The sequence below is a fragment of the Acomys russatus genome, chromosome 10 (assembly GCF_903995435.1).
Source record: "Acomys russatus chromosome 10, mAcoRus1.1, whole genome shotgun sequence".
Lineage (NCBI taxonomy): Eukaryota > Metazoa > Chordata > Mammalia > Rodentia > Muridae > Acomys > Acomys russatus.
In genome coordinates this window covers 39,717,917-39,728,222 of record NC_067146.1, presented here as the reverse complement: position 1 = coordinate 39,728,222, position 10,306 = coordinate 39,717,917, and the positions used below count along the sequence as shown (strand labels likewise).

Sequence of the window (10,306 nt, the reverse complement as noted above, 5' to 3'; positions counted from 1 at the left end):
CACCTTGTGGGCACACCTATGTTACATAGAACTGTAGCACAGTTAACTGAACATATAGACGTCCAATAAACACAAAGTTATATTGAATTCTATGTTCAATTACTTATTACTTACATTTCATTTTTAAAAGTATGACATAATGTGACTTACAATAATATACAACTACAAAACCACTTTCCTTAAAAAAAAAAAAAAAAAAAAAAAAAGACAGAAACTAAGAATGTGTAGCAACCACTGCTGAGCTTGCCTAGGTGCTAGTTACCCTTCTCAACTGCATTTTTGTTTCATTTCCTGGACTTCATTTTCATTTATTTTATCAATACTGTTGAGATTGGATTAGGTTCCCATAGCCACAGGCAAAGTATGAGACCCAATCCATTGCACTCACTAGGGCTCGAGAGGCTTTGTTCCTGAAGTATTATGGTAGCTTCTATGCCCAAGTTTGTAACCTAACAAAGCTGTGTTCTCTGAGACACTAGTCATTTCTGATTATTTTATATTTTGCTTAATTAGCCAAAACTGATTTTCAGCAAACAATCCTCACAAACCTGGGCAGAATATACAGAACACATATTCAGAATATAGAGGCATCTCTTTCATCTCAGAAAACTAAGACTATGGCCAATAAGCTTAAAACCAATATATACCATAAAACTTACCTTTGAGCTTTCTGGGAAAAAGAAAAAAAATGAGGTTCATAAATCTTTTTAAACTAAAAGAAAAGGCACCGAATAGTAGCACCAGGAGGCAATTGTTTTTGCTTGCTTGGAACTTGGAGAAAAGGATAAAATAGAAAAATTTGTGTAAGGTGTTGAACAACACAGTAGTGCTGTCTTCAGTTGTGGCTTCACCAAGGACCTGCCTTGAGTTTCTTCCCAGATCTCTTGACTTTAGCCTCTAATGCTAATCCCAGTGCTGGATGACACTGCTCTGATTGCCTGACTTGCAATTGTGACAGGAATCTGAGGAAAACATGGTGGTGAACCATCCATGTATGAGCACGTGTGGTTTATCAAATGCACCCTGTGAGGAGGAAAAGCAAAACAAAGGATTCAGAAAACATGTAATCACGTTCTCTATTTTTCTAATATGATCCTAGGTATAATTACTTCTTAATTATGTTAAAATGCAAAAAAAAAAAAGTCTAATAAAGAATCATGAGGACATTTGTGGGAAAGTCATCTCAGTTAAAGAGGAAGGGACATTTAATCTTTAAATTTTTAATTATATCCTGAGGGAAGAAAAACCTTAAATGACTACCATTTTGTAAAGTCTTGTAACTTAACTCATGAAATTCTCTATTGTCACTTTATTCTGTTTTAAAGGGTCTTGATTAGAACTCTTTATATTAAGCACTTTGCGGGGGGAAAAAGTCTTAAATGAGTTGGAAATAGAAAAGCAAACAGGAAAGTTACCATCACTGCAATAACGACACAAGATGAAAAGTGTAATAATAGTACAAGAGGCTTCTCCAACTGCACTCCGGAGAGAGATGGTGCTGATAGACAGCCCATTTCCTTTTGTAAACAAACGAGGTGGGACTAGGCTTTGTGATGATCATAATGGCTTGGGCAGCTCTTTTAAAAGTAAGTTTTCTATTTGTGCAACTGAAAGAAGAATGTTATTACCTCCAAAAGCTCACAAGAAGATGCAGACAATAAAGCAGTAGACAAATAAAACAGAAAGAGTGAAAAGGACATGATGGTGTGGGTTTGGGGTAATGAACCAATTAGTATGATTTAATAATTTATATTTGGGAAGCTAAATAGATTTGCAAGGCCATGGATTTACTTTTAAAATGGCCCATTTTTTAATCTATGGAAGCAAGAAATAGGTAAAGAATTCTACCTAATAACAAGTCATTGCTGACTAAATCTGAATACATAATAAAATAAGATGGCCTGGGAAGGAGAAATTCTCTTTACAATCTGAAAATTAAAGATAATAATATAGTGCTGAGCTCCATTTTAAATATGCCGTATTATCATGATCAAATAATATTTACAACATGACCCTATACAGAAAAGGTTTTTCTCACCTATAGGCTGGAATTTAGCATCTAAATACTCTGCATCTAGACTGCTCTATCTCTAAGGAGATGGATTAAAACCAGCACAAGAAGTCATTGTCAGGAACGTGACAATATTTGAGCACGGTCTGTGTTAGTTCCGATGATGAGGTGCCAAGTAGTAGGCCAACGCTTGTTCCACCGGCTCATTGCTGAGAGGGAAACCCCTCTTGTTTTATAGTTTGAGTCTCAAAATGCAATCCAAAGTAATGGGCCTCCCCTCCTGTGGCCTCAGCTCATTTATAAGCACCAGCTAAGCCTTACGGCGAACATCATCTCCACATTACAAACACAAAAGCTGTAGTAGTGAGAATGCAAATGGGTCTCTAGGATTGTGTGGTAAAATGATAGAGGGGTTGTGAGCAAAACGTTTTTCATGAGTGAATTATTACCCTGACCACTCTCCATCTCTTGCAGGTAATTAAGAATCTCTTACAAGTTTTTTCTTTTCTTCTTCTTTTATGCCCGTGCTGAAGTACATTTCCTTGGGACTTTGTGGCTGTCTCAGCCACTATAGTTGATAAAATAAATGTATAAAGGAGACCTTACCCAACAGCTTTTAATCTTTGATTGCTATTAGTCCAATTAAGTAAGTCTAGTTAGAAAAAAACCGAAGCATTTTGGACAGAGTTAAAATTTAAGAGTATGGTAAACTTTCCGCTCTCTATCTGAAATGTCAAGGCTGTGGTTGAAATAGGAAATATCAGTACACATTGGGTTGTGGGCCAAGTGTGTGGCCTTCATAATTTTTACTTTATTTTTCAAGAATAGAACCTTTTTTATCTTCCTTCTATGCTCCCTCAGAATTTGGTAGAAAGTTAAAGTGGTTCTCAAAGTCTGGTCCCTGAGCAACATCATTAGCATTATCTGGAAATTTGTTATAAATGTAATTTTTAAAATAATCTGTCCTGCTGGTGTTCTGAACGAAGAGGCAGGGCATGAGAAGTGCCCGATCGTTTCAGTGCCCACCAAGGATGGAGACCCATGGCTATCACTATTTCATTCTGCTTGGATTTGTTTAGCTTTTGTTGTAGTGAGGAGTTTACCATGATTCCTCCAGTAGCTCTGTAAGGACAGACTGTACATATGCCATAAAGCTCCCATATTGCTAAGGGCATAGAACTCACAGTATTTTGCATTCAGTAACTTGGCATGCTTGTAAATTATACTAATCATGCTTGTAAAATATAAATATTTTGTTAGTAGCACTGGGGAAACAGCATTGTACCTAAAAAAGGATATTAACTATTTTCTCTTGATAAAGGAACCCTAAGAGCATGCTGTGAATTTTCAGAGTCCAGTTTTCCTTTTACCGGCCTCATCAGTTTTGTTGCATGTTCCTGATTAAGGGGGTAACAGTTCAAAGTGTAGAGTCTGAATCAAGACTGACCCGAGCTGTAGCCCAGTTCTGCCATCATTTTGGGTTTTGACCAAGTTATTTAGCCTTTTCATGCCTGAGTTTCTAACTGAAAATATAAATTATAATGACCACTTTTTCAAGGTGTTATGAATTTGAAAAACTACATGTAATACTTATTAAGCAATAAGCAAATGTTATTCATTATAAAATTGTTAGTTTTATTATGAGTACCTTGAAAAAATATTTTTTCCTATAAATAACAAAAAGTATTGCATAATTTCTGTGAAAGGGCACAAGGTCTTTATTTCAGTGGGCAATTATTTAAGTTCCTAATTATGTAATTGATTAAATTACTTTTCTAAATAAAACATGAATTGTTACAAAGATCTTTTAAAGATGTTTTCTTCAAGGCTGCCAAATACAAATAGCCAAAACATTATGAATGAAACATTTATATAATTCCTGATTGTTTCACAGTTCTTGTCATAGGTAGCTTATTGTATATTGTATTGTATATATGTGTAATAATATAAATGTATATTTAAAAAAGAAAAATTAAAAATAAAAAAAAACCCAAAAAAGTGGACAGCATGCTGCCAGGAAATAAACTATTTTCTTGGAACCTGAAGGGCTGAGCTGGAACCTGAATTTCTATTTTTGACTAAGATTTGAGCTCAGGAGACAAGTACAAAGCACTGGTTGATAAGCAAAGCTGAACTTCATTTTTCCACTATTATAAAATAAAGACAATCATATCTTGTAAATGAGTTCATTTCACCGGGCTGTTATAAGGAACAAACAGCAAACATAAAGGTGTCTGTAAAACATCGAGTACTACATAGCTACAAGACGCCATTGTAGGATTGAACTACTGTGTTGCTCCTCACCTGCCAATATGTTTATTGTTTGGTGTGGACACGGCTTAGCCTTAGAGATATAAAGCGAATGCATGTTGCACAGTATCCATGATGATGTAATCATTTCCCCTGAGAAGTTTGGAACTCAGAAGCACTTTCACATGCGCTAATAAAATGCTATTGGGCACCAATGACTTCTGCTATGACAACGGGCCTGCTTGGATTTATATCAGTGTCCATGAGGTGCATGGCATCGCACTGTATCATGCAGGGCCATCAGGTGCTCTGTCTTTGAAGAGAAAACGTAATTTCTAACCTACTGTCACTACAGCCTTAGTTAATCAGTTCCCTGGGGCTTCTCTTATGACTCCAGGCTGTGCAGTAGCTCAGGCAAAGCTGTATCTTCACAAGGCCTTTGATTTTATTTGAAGTTTTCATGCTCTTCCTTGAATTTTCTATTTTTAATATTTATGAATGGCACCATAGATTTGATGGCAGAATTAAAACCAACTGTGAAATCTAGGTGCTCTGAAATGGCTGCTTTTCCAACAGAACCAGCACTTCTGACCCCTCCTATTGGATAGCTTTCAAGGTTAGAACAGTGGGTCCAGTGAGATGGTTTGGTGGGTAGGAGCACTTGCCACCAAGCTGAGGACCTGACCTGTGTTCAGTCCTTGGAATCCACATGGCAGAAGGAGAATGAGGCCTCTGACATCCACTCAGGCTCTGTGGCACACCTGTGCTCTCTCTAAAATATGTAAACATAAAAGAATAGCAGAACGTAAGATGTGTGCTTCAAATGTGATCCTCTTGCCTTTTTAGTTGAATGGAAGTCCAAAGTAGCCAGTGGATGGTGATATATATTATGTTACATCAAGGGAAGTTTCTATATGAAGGCATCTTAGAGCATATGCTGGGCCCTTAATTATCGACTCCTGATAATGAAGGCATGACCTCATCTGCTGAGAGAGCAGTTTAGGGTCAAAGTCAATCCAGGGACACTGCTTGAGTGGAATGTCCTGATCCAGTGTGAAGGAGTGAAGACAAAATGGGCTGGGACCATAAGGATAAGACAATGATATAATTAAAAAAAATCCAGTGCTCATTTTGGCAGCTCATATACTAAAATTGGAATGAAACAGAGAAGATTAGCATGGTCCCTGAGCAAGAGTGACATGCAAATTTGTGAAGTGCTCCATATTTTTTACAGATTGGGAAAAGATCTTTACCAACAGTACATCCAGCAAAGGCCTAATATCTAAAATATATAAAGGACTCAAGAAATTAAACACCGCCAAATGAAATATTTCAACTAAAAAATGGTTGTACAGAGCTAAACAGAATTCTCAACAAAAGAATATTGAATGGCTTAAAGAAATGCTCAACATACCTAGTCATCAGGGAAATGCAAATCAAAATGACTCTGAGATTCCATCTTACACCCATCAGAGTGGCTAAGATAAAAAACTCAAAAACTCAAAAACTCAAGTGACAGAACATGCTGGTGAACACACCTTCATTGGTGGGACTGCAAACTTGTACAACCACTTTGGAAATCAATCTGGTGCTTTCTCAGGAAATTGGGAATAACTCTACCTCAGGACCCAGTCATACCACTCCTGGGAATATACCCGAAAGATATTCCACCATACAACAAGGACACTTGCTCAACTATGTTCATAGTAGTTTTATTTGTAATAGTCAGAATCTGGAAACAACCTAGATGTCCTTCAAGCAAAGAATGGATAAAGAAACTGGTTCATTTACACTATAGAATACTACTCAGCTATTAGAAACAAGGAAATCTTGAAACTTGAAGGCAAATGGATGGAACTAGAAATGATCATGCTAAGTGAGGAAGCCAGACCCAGAAAAACATGCATGGTATATATTCACATATAAGTGGATATTAGCCCAACATAGGTGTCCTCTGAGAGACTTCACTCAGTGGGGGATCAAATGGAATAGATACTGGGACTCAAAGCTGCACACTGCGCAGAATGCTGAGAGTTGTAGGGAAGAGTTGGGGGATGGAAAGTCTGAGAGTGGGTATGAGCTCCACAGGGAAACCATCAAGGCCCGAGGGTCGGGGCACAGCAGGCACAAACTGATACACCAGTCAAGGACAATGCATGCAGAGAACGAAGACCTCTTTTTCATATGTACCCATTGGACTCCCGATTCTCCATGTGGGGGACGGGGGACTTCTGCTTAACTCCTGACATGCACTTGGATGCCTACTATTTGGTCATTGCTCCTTGGCAAGACGGCCTAGAGGGTACACAGTGGATGGGGATACAGACTATCTTGATGAGACATAATAGGCTGTTGCCAGAGGTCTAGGGGAGGGGAATAGACCAAAGAGGGAGGGAGGGTGGCAACAGGAAGATAAGTGGGAGAGGATAACAATCAGGAGGCAATGTAAACAAATTATAATAAATATAATACACATTTAAAAAATCTGCGTGGAGGAAGGGGTTGCTTCAGAGACTGATGCACCATGTATAGCTAGTTCCTAGGCACTCTTGCTCAGGTGTAGTCAATAAGCAGCACAGTCTCCCTGGGGTCCCAAATACAGGAAGTAGGGACTACTTCTGACATGGACCCTTGTCCCCCAATGTTGATCACTTCCCCTTGGCTGGGTGGCCTTGCCAGGCCACAGAGGAAGAGGATACAGGTAGTACAGATGAGACTTGTGAGATGAGGTCAGATAAAAGGGGGAGGAGGGGCCACCCTTTCTGAGGACTAAAGGAGGGAGGAACAGGGGATAAGGGAGGGAGGGAGGAATTTGGAGATAATGAGGAAGGAGGCCACAATCAGGATGTAAAGTATTTAAATGGCACAACAAGCAGGTAATTTATATTCTTAATCCCACTAATGGGAATAGCTCTGAGACTGTCTGAGACATAAATGTCTATGCATGGACAGTGCTCCTTGTTGGTTACAGAATCCCTGTGATTTAGGATTAGATGCCATTCTTCATATGGCATGAATGAAGATTTACAGACGTCTTTCTTCTGCTCATGCAAAGAGCAGAGAACTAGCCTTACTTGTTATGTGCATCCTGCACACATCATATACTTATAATTTTAGGACTGCATAATGCTTGTGAGAAATTATATATTTTCAGAACAAAAGAACCAGACATAGACATTGGATCAAACCTGACAGGATTCATTCCTCTCAGCATGTTGGACATCCACATCCTGCATCTTTCATGTTCCAGCATCAAATGCTTCAGTTACTGTAACTCATCAGAACAGGACAGCTTCCAAGAAAGCTTCCCATCCCAGTTGGTCCAGCTTTTAAGACTGTCACACACAGGGCTTCTATTAAGCCTTAAATTTCTCAACATTTAGAAACTGAACCACAAATGCTATTCCTAACATGTTTAACTATTTTACCCAATTTTATTTGGGAAACTACAAAGACATTATTCATCCCAAATCAGCTGGAAGAAACCTTAAGAGAATGATACCCCATTTTCTTTAAGGGTGTTGGGTAGGTTTTCGATTGCTTTCTTGGGTGATAGATTTTTATTTTCATTGGGAGTTGACCATAAGCTACTATTGGTATTATTCAGAAAGAAAACAAAGTTGGACTCAGGGATGTCTCTCTTTTCCTTTATCTTTCTTTCTTAGGTTTGGAGGTAGGGGCTAAAAAGAAAGAAGGGGGACTATAGAAATATGTATGAATGAAAAGACAAAAAGTAGATTATTGAGTTGACTCCTCAACTTAAGGCCTTAATTGTTGCTCGCAAAGATATTTTTTTAACTTTTTGAAAATTAATTTATTCTTGTTACATCTCAATGGTTATCCTATCCCTTTTATCCTCCCATTCTTCCCTCCCTCCCATTTTCTTCTTACTCCCCTCCCCTATGACTGTGCCTGAGGGGGACTTCCTCCCCCTGTATATGCTCATAGGGTATCAAGTCTCTTCTTGGTAACCTGCTATCATTCCTCTGAGTGCCACCAGGTCTCCCCCTCCAGGGGACATGGTCAAATGTGAGGCACCAGAGTACGTGTGAAAGTCATACCCCACTCTCCACTCAACTGTGGAGAATGCAAGGTTATTTTTAATTCATTGGTATAGAAATTTGTATATTGATGTAAAATAAGTTTAATTTTGATACATTGGTATAGAATTCATATTTAAGATTATTCTTCACACACATTATATATATTTCTACCCTAATGTGAGTTATTGTATCCATATAACTCAAGTAGAATACAAGGTTTACCTCCAATACTTTGAAAGTGCTATTGCAGGCTGTTTAGGGTAGTAAATTATATAAGTTAATTGTCAATTGATCAAATCATGGTCATATTAATTACTAGTCTATTTTTATCACAAAAATATACATCATTGGTGTAAGACATACGTATGACTCTATAGACAGATTATGTGAAATAGTTAAAGTCTTCAAAAACCTCAGAGTCCTATAGAATATGGCATTTAAATATGTTTTTATTGCTTTAATGATTATTTGACAATAAGACAGGTTAATTCGTGGCAACACCCAAACTACCTCAAAGAAGACAATGAACCTCAAAGAACCTTTTTATGGAGATGGCTTCAAATGTGGCAAGCAAGCCACTGGGCAAAGTGTTTTGGCCACTGACAGAATTCTGCCTAAAAATAGGCAGGCATGGATGCAGGCAAGAGTCAATGGCCCAACTCTGCCAAGACAGGATAAGTGAGTCCTCAATAGTTCCTGCCTCACAAATATGTCTGTCAGATATATTGGACCAGAAGGCTAAAGATGATGCTACAACATTATAGAAAGTTTTGGGTGACTGTTTAGGTAGCTAACTGTCTATGTCTTTTTTTTTTTTTTTTTTTTAGTTTGGAAGCTGCACACACACACACACACACACACACACACACACAAAGACTGGTACTAATTATGAAGAATAAAGAATAAAGGTGTTAACAGGCATGATAGGAAAATAAGAGAAGGTTTCAGGGTGGGGGGATATGGTTACAATATATTGTACATAGGTACAATACTGTCCAAAGTTAAAAAGTTTAAAATGTATCTTATAAAAATCTGTAATTAAGTAGCAAAATAAGACCTGTAGATATAAATTATGAAAGGCACCTGAATGTCAATGAAAAACAATGTACTTAAGTTATAGGGCTAGATCATCTAGAGAGGAGGAGAGGAGAGATGAAGTCATAGGGAGAGAAGAAATGGAGGAAAGGAAAGAGGAAAAAGAGAATGAATATAGATAGGATAGCTGCATGAATATTTTAATGTAATAAAATAATGAAATAAATAAGGAATGGTAGGGGATGAACCATAGAAGAAGGTGAAGATTAGAGCCAGTGCATTGTGTGTGTGTGTGTGTGAGAGAGAGAGAGAGAGAGAGAGAGAGAGAGAGAGAGAGAGAGAGAGAGAGAGAGAGAGAGCCCAAGCAGGCAGAGGAGGTGGTGGACGGAGTAGGAGGAGTCAAGGAAGAGGTACTGGCTGTGTGACCAAGAAGGTCTTGATTAACATCTTGTTTTGTGGAGGGACAGCATCACTTGGACATAAACCTCCACTTGAGGTTTATGAAATCATTGCGTGAGCTCAGCAGCACAGCCCAAGCTTCCTTTACACATGGCTGTGCTCAGGTGCAGGTGTGGACCCGCAGACGGCCGGAGTTAACCAGAGCCATAACTCTAAAAAATGGATATGCTAGGAGAGAAGATTTAAGGAAGTGAACAAAGAAGAGAAGGAACAATTAAAATGATAAACTTCTTTCATTATTATAGAAAAAGGAAACTTTCCGAGGACAGTTAATTGTTATGCCGCACAGTTTACAAGCAATCATTTTTTGGTGCACCTCAGTATCAACAGTGTTTCTTGTCATGGTAAAGTGCTTCCCACCTTCAGACATGTAGAATATTCTTTGAAAAACTGGATATTCAGCTGGGCACTGTGGCGCATGCTTTTAATCCCAGCACCCAGGGAGGCAGAGGCAGGTGGATCTCTGTGAATATGAAGACAGTCTGTTCTACAGAGTGAGTCCAGGACA

The 10,306-nt window shown here is 38.4% G+C and overlaps 1 non-coding gene across 1 annotated transcript; it reads left to right on the top strand.

Annotated features, from left to right (window-relative positions):
• The first annotated feature begins 5,383 nt into the window (after nucleotides 1-5,383).
• LOC127194948 (U6 spliceosomal RNA) lies at nucleotides 5,384-5,490 on the top strand. Its single transcript, XR_007831328.1, has one exon. It is a non-coding gene; the product is annotated as a U6 spliceosomal RNA (small nuclear RNA).
• Nucleotides 5,491-10,306: the final 4,816 nt, after the last annotated feature.